The 16,920-nt window shown below is 30.0% G+C and overlaps 1 pseudogene across 1 annotated transcript in view; it reads right to left on the reverse strand.

The window, feature by feature from the left end:
- LOC143240317 (receptor-type tyrosine-protein phosphatase S-like) overlaps positions 1-16,920 on the reverse strand; it is a 171,755-nt pseudogene that overhangs the window by 21,719 nt on the left and 133,116 nt on the right. Inside the window, exons 28-37 of the transcript XR_013021713.1 lie at positions 14,681-14,729; positions 14,377-14,515; positions 13,779-13,936; positions 12,785-12,912; positions 10,869-10,956; positions 10,619-10,695; positions 8,032-8,068; positions 7,279-7,376; positions 6,475-6,591; positions 77-225 (exon numbers count right to left, since the gene is read on the reverse strand). The product of XR_013021713.1 is annotated as a receptor-type tyrosine-protein phosphatase S-like (transcript). The remainder of the gene's footprint in view (positions 1-76; positions 226-6,474; positions 6,592-7,278; positions 7,377-8,031; positions 8,069-10,618; positions 10,696-10,868; positions 10,957-12,784; positions 12,913-13,778; positions 13,937-14,376; positions 14,516-14,680; positions 14,730-16,920) is intronic.

Consider the following 16,920-nt stretch of genomic DNA (forward strand, 5'->3'; position numbering starts at 1 on the left):
CATTTAACAACCAATAAACATATCATACTGTCATAAGTAACTAAAATAAATATTTTAGAAAGTATTTTAATCTTACCTGCAATGAACAATAATTGGGCTTTTGTTATTAGGATTATCTGTTCGAATTCTGTGTTGTAACATGATCAGTGATGCAGTATTTGAAGGAATTCCATTAGCAGGCCAATCTAAAACCTGATAATGATGAACTCTTCTTGTTTCTCTGTTCTGTAAAAAAATATAATCTTTCTTTCCTAAGAAACAAATAATTTTGGAAAACATGGTTGTTTAAAGTACTTTGGAATATAAGTTTGGAAACCAAGAATATAAATCAAGCATTATGGAAGGATATATAGAATGTACAGCAAATAATGAAGTAAAATGTGGGGCAACTTCTCAAGAACTCAGGATATCAAGAAAGCTTCAATATCTGGAATATGTAATATTGAAATTAAGGGAAAAAAAGATCAAAGCATGGAAAATGTTTCACTGGGAGGGAAACAAAACGTTTGTCACAGGACCTTCTAAGACCTAGTTACACCACTGTATAGAGCAGGGGTGGCCAAACTTGCTTAATGTAAGAGCCACATATGATAAACTTCAGATGTTTGAGAGCCACAAGACATGAACAAATATTACACACGTTTTTATTGTTACATGCACATTTTATAAAATAAATTTTTATATATTAAGAAATACATGTATGTAATAATAGTTATTCATGTATGTAGTTTATAAAATGTTAATTTGTATTAGATTCAATAATCACAAAGTACACATATATATACCAAATGTTTTCAAAATCCTGGCTGATTATTGTTTCTACTATATTGAGCGTATTTAATATGCTAGTGAACTATGGAAACATCTAAGAAAAATATGCAAATTTGCATTTCATTACCGTATTGAATATGCTCAATATAATAGAAACAATAATCAGCCAGGATTTTGAAAATATTTGGTGTATATATATGTACTTTGTGATTACTGAAACTAATACAAAGTTTTGACCAGATATTTATTAAGACAAATAAATATCATTAAAAATATTTGGTCAAAACCTGGAGGAAAATATGTAAAACAATAAAATTAAAGATATTTTAATCAAATACCACCTTAAAAAATTTTAGTCTTATCATAATACTTTTCTGACGCAAACAGTCACCGATACAATTATCAGGCTATTTACTGCTAGTAGAGGTCTTGTGAGTTTCCATCTCAGTTGTGAGGCATTGAAATTCCAGCTGATATGTTATCAAGGCTGTGTGAATTAGCTCAATCAGGTGTTGATTTGTAAAGATTGTACGATGCTTCGACTTCACAAACTTCATTACAGAGTACAGTGATTCACAGCAGTATGTTGTGCTGAAAATTTAGATGAGTTGCACACTGGTTTTCTTCAGTTCAGGATATTTCTGGAACTTACTTCTAGAACTTAGTTGTAGAATGGGATTTATGGATCACCTTTAGACCCAGGTCCTCCTGTAGTTCTATTAGTTCCATTTCCACAGCAGATGATTCTGTCACCAGAGGTTCAAATATTGGACAACCATCACTGATCACATCAACTATGAATGGATTTACAAGAAAGGTGAAGCAGAGCTTCAGCTTTTGCAAGTCCTCAAACCTGTATGGGAAATTATAAAGCAGTCTTTGTAATTTATCTTTGTATTCTTCCAGTTTGTGGTCTGTTATTTCAATATCAGGTAATGTATTAGGTTGAGGAATAATTCGTGAGCGTTTTTAAATAATTTCATTCAAGCATTACATGCAAGACTATACAATACTTCAATGCATGAACACATTACACCCAAAACATTTATTATGATACTTTATTTCATGTAATACCTAGGTATATAGTATGCATTATTTTAAACGAAATTGCAAGAAATTAAATGCGAAAAGCAGATGGTGTCAAAAAATGCTCGATTTTGTCCACTTGACAGTCCATTTAATGAGCTGAAAATGAAAGCAAAAATTGAAGACATATGAAAATCAAACACACCATCTATTAGAGCAAAAAATTATCTACCAAATGACATGAAATATTTTGCGAAAGCGTTTCATTTATGAATATATTTGTTTAACTTGAAAAAACGCTCACGAATTATTCCTTAACCCAATATTTACTTTCCTTTTGAGATTGAAAAAGTAACTGAAGTTTCTTGACAATATGTCTCTTTGAAAAAGTCTTATTTTATTCTGAAATCTGAAAACTGCCCAAGTAAGATCAGAAACAATCTTATCCTTCCCTTGAAGTGCCAAATTGATGATTCATTATATCAGTAAGGAACATTAGATCTTACACCCATTCATCATTTCTCAGTTGAGGATAGAATCTTTTCTCTTCTTCAAGAAAAGTAATAATAGGTTCCAACAGATCTACAAACCTATTTAAGACATTGCTGGTTAACAACGACTTCACAATGCAGTAGAAAGAGACATCACTGGGTTTATCTACAAGCTACAGTCGCTGGGTCTTCCCATTTAAGTGTATGAAATTGACAATTTCAAGAACAAATTTCATAACATTTTTATACTTGAAGTATCTGGCTGCCAGGTGTTCATGATGAATAATGCAATGAACAGGGAGAAACTCTGTAAAACTAGGATCAATTTCACAAGTGCAATTAATCCTACATTTTTCCCCACCATTGCAGGTACTCTATCTCTTGCAACACTAGTAAGTATATCCAGTGGAAAATCAGCATTTGTTAAGGCTCTGTCAAGTGCACTTTTAATGTCAACATCACGAGTTGTTCATTTAGTGCCACTAAGTCCAACATCTCTTCTTTCACAGTTACATCAGAGGAAACATAATGAAAAAATACTGCCAGTTGTGGATTGTCTTGTATGTCTGTAGATTTGTCAACAGCTAAGTTGAATGTAAGAGAATTCTTTACAACATTTTACATTTGCCTGTAACATCAGCACTGATCTGAGAGATACATCTCTTTGTAGTGTAGCATGAAGGTGGTGTTTGTGCTATAAGTCACTGAAGTTTTGTATTATTTGGATCTAACATTGCAACAACTTCAGCTATATTCTTCTTAACAAATTCACCATCAAAAATATAGGCATTTAGTACGAGCAACGTTCCATGATATAACAAAATTTCCTTCAGTTGTTGTATCGACTTCTTTATTGAACATTGTCTGCTGGCTATTTAGTGATGATTTTGACACAGTTAACTTGTTTTTCCGTAATTCTGATTTTGGTAAATAATCAGAGAAAAGTTTTGTGATCTGTTTCATAGTGGCGTTTCAAGTTACTGGCTTTGTAATGATTGAGTAACACATTGCAGATAAGACACAAAGATTTACCTCCTTTAATGGTGAATGCAAAATCTTTGTCCCACTCTAGCTTAAAATTTCTGTTTTCATCTTCATACTTTTGCATCTTATAATTAGATGACACCATCTTCCTTCACAAAATTTTCACAGACACTTCTAAAAAATTACAGTGAAAAGAAACAATAAGCTCCAACATGCACAATGCAACCAAACTCTACAGTGTCACACTAACACTTCACTAATTTTACTACCTGCAACACAGCCACACATACCACAATCGTGCAGTCGTAAGCCACTAAAACTAACATTGTCAGCACTGGCTTATACAATTACTGATTCTCCAGAACAATTCCTCTGTAATCTTTGCTGATCCAAAATTTCTTTAATCCCTGACTCAAATCTACCATTAAAATTAGGATTTAAATTCTTAAGTATATTTACTCACCATGAACAATAAATGTACGTCTTAATCCAGTAGACTCTCAGTTTATGCCCAGTAAATGATTATAAAGCTTGAAAATATTTTATTTACCTTTTATATTAATTGTCATACAAAATGGACCTCAGCCAACATATTTCTGTGAGGTGCACATTATATGTCAGAGAGCCACATGTGGCTTGTGAGCCTCAGTTTGGCTACCCCTGGTATGGAGAGATAGAGCTTGGAAATTCTATTCCATGCATATTGTTACAAGCACAATATTTAATCTTCAGTATCTGCACATGTATCCACACTCTTCAGTTCTTAACTGAAATAAAATGAGCATACTGACTAAAACAGGAAACAGAGAAATGTTAGAATAGCATTTAAGATATCCTTCTTCACTATTGAAATATATTTTGAGAATTGCAGTGGGGAATCATTGTGACAAGTGTAGAAATCTGTAGGATTCCACTGCAAAAGAAATATGTTTATGCATGATTTTGATTTGCAGTTTATCACATATCTAGAGATGGATGCAGGCATTCATTACAGATTACACAATAATCAACTGATGTTTTCTCTGACAAATGCCTACATGTAGTGCCTTTATATATGGTTTCACTGTCGAGTTAGAATTGATTTCATCTGATTATAATGCACAATATGATTTATGACCTTATTCAGGACCTCCAACCATTTATACTTGTTACACACATTGTTATCCCTTTTATAAAGCTATTTTGTGCAACTACAAATTACAAACCATTCTTAACCAGGAAAATTTAGTAATAAAGAGCTGATTGAAATAGCTATGATTATGAACAAAAATAATATAACCATCTTTGGACAAGGTGTTCACAAATTTACTTTAATATTAGAAGATCTTGACACTCATCATAAAATGTGATGTAACTGTATTGGTGTTGATATTCTACCAGGTTGATCAACTGATATTCTACCAGGTTGATCAATACTGTAAGAAGTAATTTTTCAGTTGAGTTGTTGTTCTTTTTTTTTTGTTCAATGTTAGTTATTTGCTGGGTTAAGTATTTTATACCTGTATAGTTGTTAATCAAGTGTGAAGCAGCTGTTAACTATGATAGTTTTCTATTAAAAAATATTTATTTACAGTGTAAATATTCAGCCAATTATAATATCATAAAATTCCCAGCTAATAGAGAGGCATGTGAAATAGATATGCAGTAGCACTCAATCAACTCATGTCAAATTATGGAGGTTAACAGCAAAGTGCAGATAGTTTTATTTTATTTCATCAAAAGCTGAAGTCATGTAACATAAATTAGAATAATCAGTAGCCATGTATAATATTATAGATCAATTTACTCCATAAGTGAAGGTTTTTCTTGTCGTAGCAGTAAAGTCACAAGTTCATTTAAAAGTTTAACAAATACACAATTTTTGTTGCTGGTGAAACTGACATGTCTAAATACATGCCTTCAAAATCATTACAATCTATGGACTAGTTCGTAGCCTTTCATACATGTTAGAGATAGAACTGTTGGTAAGTGAAGGTTTTGTCTTTTGTAATTATTTGATTACAAACTAATGTGAAAGTTAAATAAATATACAGTGGTAAAAGTTAAATTGCTGTCAAAACATGACAAATACATTTATGTACACAATAAAGCACAATATTGTGCTACATGTTTTCACAACAATTACCATTTAATTATATATTTTATATACATGTACCTTGTAGACCCATTTGATACTTGTTTGTCAGTTCTATGAACATCTGCAAATTATCTTTCTCCTTAGGGACTGTTATAAAATAACACATTTAGAATAGTTATGAGTGTGATGGCATGGGCTAGGTTCCTCCTAGCAGGCTCAACTCACTGTATTAGTAAGAGCGTAATAAACATTACTTTGCATAGTTATTCAAGAGAAATTCACACATTTTACTAGTATTTAGTCTCAAATTCAAAATATACATTTTATGTATAAATTATAAAGCTATTTATATAATTAATTATTGCAGTTCACAATCAGTACATTTTGAATTAAATACTGTTTTATTTTTACTCAAATGAATTTAAGAAGGCATGTTCAATATTGAGTAATATAAGCTAATTTTCTCAAATGGTTGCATTTAACAATGTTTTATTAAACATTACAAAAATGTCATGTTGGTTAGGACTGCTAAAATCTGTCAAAATATAAATATTAAAGTTTCAGAACTGGTCTCACAACATTAATTTTTCTATTATGGGTATGAATATTTTACCCATGGTACTTTTTTGTTATATCTTGACAAATTTTGAATATTTATGCACCAAACTCAAGGTTTAAAACATTTGCTTCATAGCTACCTAGAATAGCATAATTTTACTGATACACACTGTTACACACACACCAGGTTATCTTGCACATCTTGTGTAAGTCTTAGCTATGGCTACACATTATGTATGTAAAATATATCAGAAAAATAAGATATGCTAAACTACTGATATTTGTGATATCTCAATGTTGATAAAAGACTTGTATACAAGATTTGTTCTCCATTCACTTCTTCAATGACTTCAGGCTTGTTTTACCTCACATATAATATCACTGGTTTGTGTGAATTTGCCCAAAATTTAACAAGCTAAATGGGCCAATTAACCTAAGATGGAATACACTCTAACAGTTGTTTATGCATTTAGATAATTTTACTTAGAAAGAATATTTTAAAAATAAAAGAGAACAGATTAATTGGTGAATCACACACATTAACAAGGTGCAACATGTTAAACTCACCTTTCTCAGCAAGATAGTGCGTATTATGAAATTCATACACATCTCTTTATGAATTAGCAATACCTGTAAATCTCCATACTGAATACTGTCATCAGGCCAATATTTGGCACACTTTCTCTGAAAGATAGTAACAAGTTTTATACTTCTTAAAGCTACAAGAGTTACTTTTACTATTATTAAACATTTAATGGTAATAAGACATTAATTTCTTAAAATACTCTTGTTCCACTACATACTATGTATCATTCATACAACTTATTCAATATTTTTAATTTATACAATATTTTCAGATGCATTTTTAGCTTTAGATACAAAATTAAACTTAAAAGAAGTTACAGTTAAAGATAAATTTAAAAGTAATTACATTTATTTAAAAGTACATTTATGATGTATTGCACATGAAATTGTTAGTGTTTGCTTTCAATCAAATTTTTTCCATAAGTAAATAAGTTTAAATTTTGTAACTTCAACAAGATGTAGTCCAAATGTATACAGCTTTAGAGTTGAATAAATTAAATAATATTATTTGAAAACAAAGTATCAGTTGACTGTATTAAAAATGGGAAAAACTTCATTCTTAATTGTGCTAAAATCCTTATAAATTTACAGACCATATTTTGTGTCATCTCACAGTTTAACCACATATTAACAGAATGGTAAAGCATTGTTTTTAATAGTATGTATCAATTACTCTTAAACCAATGCAAAGCAGCTGCATAGTCTTCAAGTTCAAGAGCTTCTACAAGTTTTAAGTATCATAACTTGAAACACAAACAGAAAACATATACAAAAAGAAGAACATACTTTGCCATTTTCAATTAACCCAGTCACCATGACAATAATAGAAGTATTTTCCTGCCACACCATCCTCCAAAAGTCCAAAGAAGTGTTTTCTTTTGGACCTAAAATACATAGATATAATAAATTTCTTCTCAGTATTAAAATTCACATTTATTTCTAAATATAATGAAGTAAAAATAGATTGTTTACCAAAACTAGTCAGCTGTAACTAATAATAAAGATATTACTACTCATTGTGTCAAACAATTTTAGTTACTGTGTATTTTATTCTAAATATAGTAGCACAATGTGCCTGGAAAAAATTATTCAAACGTATGGCTGATAATTCAAATACTAAATGTGAAAAAAAAACATGACAACTTTTATTGTATTATGATACAGTGAATATATAGTAAAAAGCTACTGAATGATATTTGCTTTTATATATATTATTAAAAATATTAACCACACACCTGGATGTTTCCCTTTTTGTTTGGGTAACTAAAAAATAGTATTATTTACTAAGGTACTAAAATTTATGCTTATAGGAAACAACAGCAACACACTACTGAAAATCAACATTTTGTGTACTGTACATGAAAAAAACAACAACTCAAAAGCAAATATGTGTTCATAACATAGGTAGTTATGTAATTACATTTGAAATTAATTAGGAATTATAAAAGTTTTTGATTGAAGCAGATGAAAAACAGTATACTAAATAAATAGTAAATGAAAAAAAAATCGAATTATTAAAAAATTATATTACAACTATACCTTGTGATACAATATACTCCTTTGTACTGTTGTAACCCTGAAAAAAAAGAAATTAAAAACATTATGAGCACAACAAAATAACAGCATTTCACTAGTGAAGAGTGATGTTAAGATTTCTTTAGCAGTTTTAAATACCTTACAATTGGATGAGTGATGGTCATCATTATGGTTCAGTTGTAGTGAACTGATGATTGTTGTATTATTGTTTCATATTAACAGAACCCTCTAAGTTTTCCTTGTTGTTTTAATCATGTATTACTGCATCATAATATCTTGTACTTTGTGGAATGTTTTAGGTCTCTGTTGGGTATAAAAACCCATCAAAATGTAGTTAAATATAGTAAGACAGATCTAGACTAAGTAATTGTGATTTTAGACATAAATAACAGATGCAAGTATTCTTAAAGTGAAATTATCACAGACTGTATTATAATAAAAGGACTGAGAAGAATAACTTAGCTTATTAATTGTGTTTTAAAGTAATAGAACCAGCACGTATGGAATTTGAGAAAAAAAAAGATACAATTACTTAAAACTCTGGATGGAAATGTGAAAACCAACAGTGTTATGAACATTTGTATGAACATTTAACTTGTTTTGATATATTATTTTAAAACAAGTGGACTGTATTGCTGAAATTTATTGTAAACAAGTTACAGACACCTACTGTAAAGAATCCATCCTCTTCATTAAAACCTAACAGATCTGTTAATTCATCCCTGATATCTGTCCCTAATTAAACATACATTTCCCATTATATATAATAAATATGCAAAAACAAGATGAACATAACTAAATTTTATCAGCTGACATAAAGAAGTACATAAACAAACAGATATGGTTAGCTGTGACTCAATACCCAAGAACTGATATGTCTTTACCTTCACATGTATAATTGATCTGATAAGTGAAAGCTGAAAGTTTTTCCAAATGAAAAATATCTGGTTGGTAATAACAAGTGAGAGTTATCTATAATCAGGCAGATGTACTGAGATGCTGTTAGTTAAACATTATAAATGCATCTAACAAAACAAAAAAAGATATAGCAAAACTTTCTACTTAAATATTGTTACCTGGCCCATTAGAATTAATGATATACAATATATATATGTAAAAATGGCTGATTTAGGTTGAGAAAATTCTTGAGGAGCGAACAATGTTTCAACCTTCTTTGGCCATCGTCAGATTATTTATTTAAATATGCAACTTAGAACACAAAATATTATCAGGCACAAAATATGAAATGCCTGAAACTACTATAATCTAACTAGTTTTCTAATTAAGGGTTAAACAAGTTATGTTAATTAGTCATGCCAATTGGCATAATAGTACACCATGTAAGTGAGGCCTAATAATTCAAAACTTGTCACCAGAATCAGTTAGACCTAAAGAATTCAGTAAATTAAAATCTTTATATTCTATTAGCTATAATTAATCTAATAGTAAATATAAAAGAGAATAACAGATTTTTTTGAAAGACAGGAGGGTATAACATGTGGGTTTAACTCTCTTGTTTACATCTCAAGAAGCTTGAAGGCTATACATTTACATTAAGGCTTAACTCTATCCATAGCAAACTCAGAAGACCATACAGGTTTGAAAGAAAATCTAAAATGGTCAATTTTCAGGAAAAAAATATCAAGTGATGGAGGAGTGAAAACTGAGAATTTTTTAAATATTTCTTTTTGAAATTTGAAAACTAAAACTTATATCAAAAATTGATTTTAAACTGTTTTTTGATATCAACTTTGCTCATATACATTGAAAATAAAGTGATCAATTAACTTTACAATCAACTCTGTAAAAATGTTGAAATATGGACAATTAGATTCATTTTATTTCAGAGAATTAAAGTAACTGATGGTTCTGAATTACAAGTGATGTAATTGTAAGAGATAGTCACTGTTTTTTTTCTTTTTGCTAATATCTTACTCCAGTTTATAACAATTTGTTCGATAGCACATGAAATACATTTGTGTAAAAAATTCATTATAAACACTTTGTTACACACCTACTTCATAAAACATGCAGCCATTTATGCAACTTACTAAATGCTAATAAGTAAATACTCAATAATTTTATAATACAAGATAAACATGTATTACTTTAGTCAATTCACTGTTTTTTTCCAAACAGTTTATACAGAACTCTAATAGTATACTAATTAGTAGCAATAAAGTAAGAGAAGCCTTTTATTCAAAATTTCTGACAGTTAAAAAGTATTTTCTTTTAGTTTTCTATAAACTTTGTAACTGACTAAATAGATAGTTTATGAAAATTTTTTAAAAGAAATTTACAGATTTCTAACACAAGTCTTGTAGCAGAACTACATCTAGTAGCATAAAGTAATTCCTATATTCTATCTGCATTTTAATTTCTTAAGTAGGTTTTTCAAGTATTGAACATTAAGAAACAATAAAATATGTCTTTAGTAGTTCTTTATTAATCTAATGATTCTTATTGTATATTCTAGTTATTTTAATCAGTAGATAGTTCTGTATTATCAAAAGGTGTCTAACACTTTTACTGAAATGCTTGAATGTTACAACCACATTTTATTTATCATGAAAAATCTGAATTAACTTACACCAATGTAACTTGCATTAATATAGTCTGAAGAGGTTACCCCTTGTAAGGGCTCAAGGATTACACGACAATGATCATCTGAAAGAACAAAAACAAGCTAAATTGATATAATAGAAAAAAATGCACTAAAACATTGAAACTATATCTATAAGGTATATGAAATTCTGACAAAAATATAACTTATTTTGTTTAACTCTATGTCATAATTGAAGACATATTTATAAAAACTAGAATTAAAAAACTTTACTTACATGGAAGAAGGTTGCCATACTGATTCTTCTTTATATTTTCTGTCTTTTTTGCTTCACTCCATTGTGACGTTTGTCCTGCTAAGAGCGACTACAAAACCATTTGTGAATCAAAATATTAAACAGTATTAAACAGAAAGAAATATTTTATAGATATTTCACTTTCTGCAGTAATTTATGATTTATTTTTATTTCATATTATATTAAGCTTCATCAGACAAAAAGAATTCTTACAGTTACAATACCATTCAAAAGTCTGAGTCTAAATCATCAACAATTTTGTTTCCATGAATGATAGCAAAAGAAAAGTATTGGTTTAGTTTGATAATAAAATTGTAATCAATATTTCAGTACTGGACAAAATAAGTTTATTTTGGAAAATAATAAAGTTATAAAATAAATTTTCAGTTCTTCATCCTCTTAATTTAACTATATAACACCACCAATTAGGTTTCAATGATACAAGTTTTATGAGACAATCAAATGGTATTCCTTTTACTTTTGATGCATAATATTACAAAAGTAAAATAAATTAACCAAACTCTCATTACAATAGTACTTTTGAACTGTGTTAGTATTAAAACTTTGGGTTGTAATTTTGAACAAAACTGACATGTTTGATTATGTTCACATGAGAAAAGTTAAGCTTATGTTTTCCTTTTGCTCCACTTGTTTTTTATAACATCTTTGAACTGGTCCATTGCTGACGGTTCTAACACAATGCACAACTGTTTTATTCATTTTTTGGCAATGTTTTACTTGAAATGTTTTCATGTTAGACTTTAAACTTTTAGTTATAGTGAAATATTTTTAAAACCACACCCTTAAAAAATATTGATATATATTTTTAATTAACACACCATTATGTAAAGCAATTTGTGCTAATTTTTCTTGCCTTTATCTATGTTAAAAATTACAAAGTCTTTGGTTGAATTTGGTACTTGCTCGATTATTCACTACAGATAACCAAATGAAAATGTGACTCTTGGATTTTCAAAACTTGTAAAAAAATCTATCATTTTTGTAAAAAAACTTGACCAAAGGATCAAACCCTAACCATTCACATTCAATATTATCTTTTAATTGATTGCAATTATGTCATAAAAATATTCAAGAAGCACAAAATTTATTATAATTATAAAACAAAAAGTTGGTAAAATACAGAAAGACGATGAGATACCATTAATTGTCCGTTTAACAATTGTTCTCAACAAAATTTCTTATCGCAGTTGTATCCAGAGCATTAAGTACTTGTTTCCTTTTTTGTCAAAATCCACACAGACTGGTTCAATTACTTTATAACACTTTCTGACAAGACAAATTATTATTCTTTATCCCTGATGTTAAAATACAATCTGCAGTTATAACACTTTAAAAGTCATCACTATACACTCTTTATGGTTGAACTTACAGTCTAGATCTGCATCTCTCACTAATTGAATTCTTTTTTGCATTCTGTATCTCCACATATTTATAACACACAACAGAAAAATCTAGAAATCTCTAGCCCTTTAGGAAAAACAATATTAAATATAAAAGAGATAATCAGAAGTTTCAAGTAATATGATGTCAACAATATTACAAAAGCCTAGTACAACAATTAAACTACATTTACAACAACTCAGAGATATGTAACAAGATCTGTCATAACTATCACTTTTAAAATAATTAACTTTTTACACTCTTGCTAAGAAAATTAAATAATAATTAAATTTTAAATCATTAAGTAAACTACTTAATTACTCTTAAGCAGAACAGTCTTGTATATCCAGCACAGACTCATAGCTGTTTAATTTCACTTACCTTCTACTACAGTATTCACAGCAAATATATATAAAATTGTATATGACATAGGTAACTAGAAATAAGAAATAAACCAGTTTGGTTGAAATAAAAACTGCCTCAGATTTAATACATACATTAAACTCATCAGAAAATGTCGATGTAACACTAGTTTTTTTTTTGAAGATATAATCTGGAAGCTTTCCCACAGGAACTGATGTAGAGCTGTGGACTAATTTTCTTTTGCCATGTTTTGTAAGTGAACCTTTTATGAAAATAAAAAATTAAATTTTGAATGAAATAAAAACATATAAAACTCATGAAATAAGTGAAACTAAATGATTTTGCTACATAATGAGTATTCAACTCGTTGTTTTTCATTTTGCATATTTTTCTACATAAAATAAATATAAAAATTATATCTCCTATTCTTTGTTTCAAGTAGGATTGTACTAATTAACAACCTATATATGTACCCACAAGGCAATATTTTTAAAAAAAGTGTATAATTTTATTCACCAAAGGTATTTGGTTATCCAGTTCCTCTGAAAATAGATGGTTAGAATGTGAAGTTATAATTAATATTTTTATGCGACAATCAAAGGTAGTTGAATAAAATTATAGAATAATTCATTTTACATGTGCAAATAATCTTAGCATTTTGAAACATATTTCACACTTATTTATATTCAAATCTATTTTTTTATATTTTACCTACTATGTTACGGGTTTGAAATTTAAACTAAAAGCTCTAACAAATTTAATCTCTTGATCTAAGAATAGAAAAACATAAGAATGAGACTTTCTAGATACTTTAAAGTGCTTAAAAATAATGCAGTTTTTAGAAATTTATACTTAATACCATTAAATGGTTAAATCCCATGTCTTTCTGTTATATATTTTATCGTAATGTTTGTAAAAAGGAATATCAAATATTATTTTTTTCTATATGCCAAACTCAGCTGCAGAAACATTATACTTTTTAGTAACTTTTAATAAAATTATTTATATCTCTTGATAACAATTTAGAAAGGAGTATGCATGTGATTTGATAATAGTATTCAACTTCTTGTATACTATAAGCTGTGACTCTTATAATGTAAGCTGAGAGCAATTCTCTAACATATTTACCACATGATTTGCTAAGTATGATAGGCTGAGAAGATTCCACTAGAGGGCTGTCTGTTGCTTGACATTCAGGTACTTTGTAAGCTACAGACCAGGTCATTGCATCAGATATTTCAGGTTGGGCAAAGCCATTGGTTATTTTTTTACACTGCACACTTTTCCTAAAAAACAATTTTTCATAACTGACACATTTCATTGAAATAGCTGCATTTCAAAAATACAAATTACATGTACAGTGCTTTCTAAATTTATGACATATTTTTCATTAGCAAAATTTTTAAGAATGGCTTACAGACTGAAACATAAGAAGCTAGTAGAACAAGAAATAGCCACAAGGTTACAAATTATATACATCATGACACATCATAGTATGTTAATGACAAAATATTGTTCGTGTAAGACCACATTACAGTGTACTATTCATATTATTAACTCATTTGCCTTAAATCTTATATTTTAAAAATTCTAGAATTATGTCTATTTTGTTTAGGATTCAAACTAATTCACTAAGAAACGGTAAACTCGACTGAAGTTGAGTATGCTCAATTTCTTAAACTATCTTTATTAAAGTATTAAAAGCATAATAACAAAAAAGGCTCACTTGTGTCTACTGAAGAACAAGCCAAGGAATAGGATTGCTACTGCTAAAAAGACAAACACCCCTAACATTATGAACATAAAATACAGCCAAGGCATTCCGAGTATATTTCTTTCATTCTTCTGTATTTCAGAGCCTCCAACTAGCAACACAAACAGGAAACAAATTATAAATGAAAACATAATTTTCTAAATAAATGCTTTAATGCAATATAAAATCTAAAAATTCTAAATTACGTTTTTTAGAGATGTTGATAACTAGTGCTCTATTATTTCATTTAGTAAGAAAACAAAGCAGGTAGACCCACCCTTAATAGAGGACTGTGGAAATGATATAGCTGATCTTGATTTCTCTTCCTGTAAACAAAAACTCAAGTATATATTTACTTTTACTAATAAAGAAAACAAAAAATGGATTATAAACAATCAAAGGAATTACCCTGATATGTAAAATTTAAAACTAGATTATTGTTGGTTACACAGAGTATAATATTTATGACTACAACATTTTATCAGGTTAACCTAATGAAATATTATAATTATAAATATGTACCACTACTATCATTTGGATGTTTGACAGAAGATGTAAGCACTGGATAGTGGGTGTAGAAGTGTGGGAAGTATCCATCAAAAATAAATGTTCAGTATTGGAAAATTATAACTTCTAATGCAATAATTCCCTCCTCTCACAAGAGTAACTAGAATCACACATTGAAAGGGAGGAGGAACAGGTGTTTCTGAAGGATACCTCTGTAGATGATAGAAACTGATCAAAAGATCTGAGGTGGGGTAACACACCACTTTTGAAACAAATATCTCTTTGCCATGAACAGAAATGGATACACATGTCAGAAAAGGAAGTGAGAGCATCCAAGTGGCAGATGATAAGTCAGGAAAGTGATCCAAATCAGATAAATAACTCCAGTCCACAGACTGAAAATGGGTAAAAGAGGATACATCCTATGGTTTAGAATGGTTAGGGAACAGTGTACCATACTTGGTAAGTCAATTACATCAAACACCTCCTCATGAGGGTAGGATGATGATCATACAGTCTTCACTTCAAACTCTAAAATTGGGGATGTGACAAAACAAATGACTCCATAGCATGACACAGGAATGACATAGAGCCAAGGATCCATGAGAATGTCATTCAGTATTCAATGGAAATCCAACACATCCAATCAACTCCTGTGATCATGAGACTTGTCTGAAACATCCAAAGGTCAATAATATCAAGAGAGAATGAGTGAGTGCCCAGGACAGACAGAAACAACCCATATATACCCATTGTGACCTATAATACAGAGGGAAGAAATTAGACAATGCCAAACCTGTGTGAGGACTTACTTTGACTGGTTTGCTCAATATCCAAAACCAGCCCATGGGGTACTGACTTCTGAATGAGGATAAGATAAGGACATCCAATTGAAAGAGTGAATTGCACTGAGACATCTTGCTCTGTTGTATATATCATTAAATCCAGAGGATGATAAACCTTCTACTCCAGAATAACACCAACACTCCAATCTGAACTAAAAGGATATAGCCAAATATGTGGAATCCATCTAGCAGGATGCCTTCATGATCAACCACCCTAGCAGCTTAGAACTGGAAAGTGGTAAAGACTTTCACACTCCACTGGAAGAAAGGGGAGAAAAGAGTGTTGGAGAGTCTTATGGGTATGCTAAACCTGGGACAGTGCAATGGGTGATCACAAAACCCTACTGTGAAAAGCAAATCATACACATTTTTAATCAAGGCATGGCAAGGATAGGCAACTATGACCTTCAGATTTACCCATGCTTTCCATGAATGGTATGATCTGGGATGGGCATATTTATGAAGCATGTATCATTAGGTTGTTAACCCTTCAGTAATCTTGCAAAACCCCTCATCTGAAAGTGTGCTGAGCCATGGAAAGAGTGTATAAATCAACATGGCATACAGTACAGATTTGTATATAAGAAAGAATACATGGTCAGGCACCACTTGCCACAGAGCAGAATCCAGGAGATATAATTCAAAGTAAGGGCCCTTGAAATAAAAGAAAGCATTAACAAAGAGATGCCTAATGTCATACCCCTAGTAAAGTGTGAAGTATAATCACAGATAGTAGGTGATACCTGGAGCATACAGACCCAATTATGCAATGGAGATAATGTGTAATGAACATTTGATGGGTGGTTCACATGTCCAACTGCAGCATCTCATTCAAAGGATGAGTGAGAATGAGAAGCAAGGTGGATGTGCTAGACATAACAAGGAACAATGTACATTGGAAAGGGGGTAAAGAGGAATAAGTCAATTGGATTAAACAAAGAATCCAACTGGTAAGAGTAAAAAGAAAAAATTTCTTGGAAGAAGAGAGTTGCTCAGGTAAAAAAATAGACAGAAATATGAACCCTTTAAGGAAGCTATCTGAGCAATATAACAATGGTCATGCAATAGGCATAGACATCTATCTGGATCAGGACAAGGATAGAGATCAGAGATAAAAGGAAGGGAAATGGACATGAAGCAGGAGTTACCCTCACAAGCCACCGAG

The sequence above is a fragment of the Tachypleus tridentatus genome, chromosome 2 (genome assembly GCF_004210375.1).
Source record: "Tachypleus tridentatus isolate NWPU-2018 chromosome 2, ASM421037v1, whole genome shotgun sequence".
In the NCBI taxonomy this organism is placed as follows: domain Eukaryota; kingdom Metazoa; phylum Arthropoda; class Merostomata; order Xiphosura; family Limulidae; genus Tachypleus; species Tachypleus tridentatus.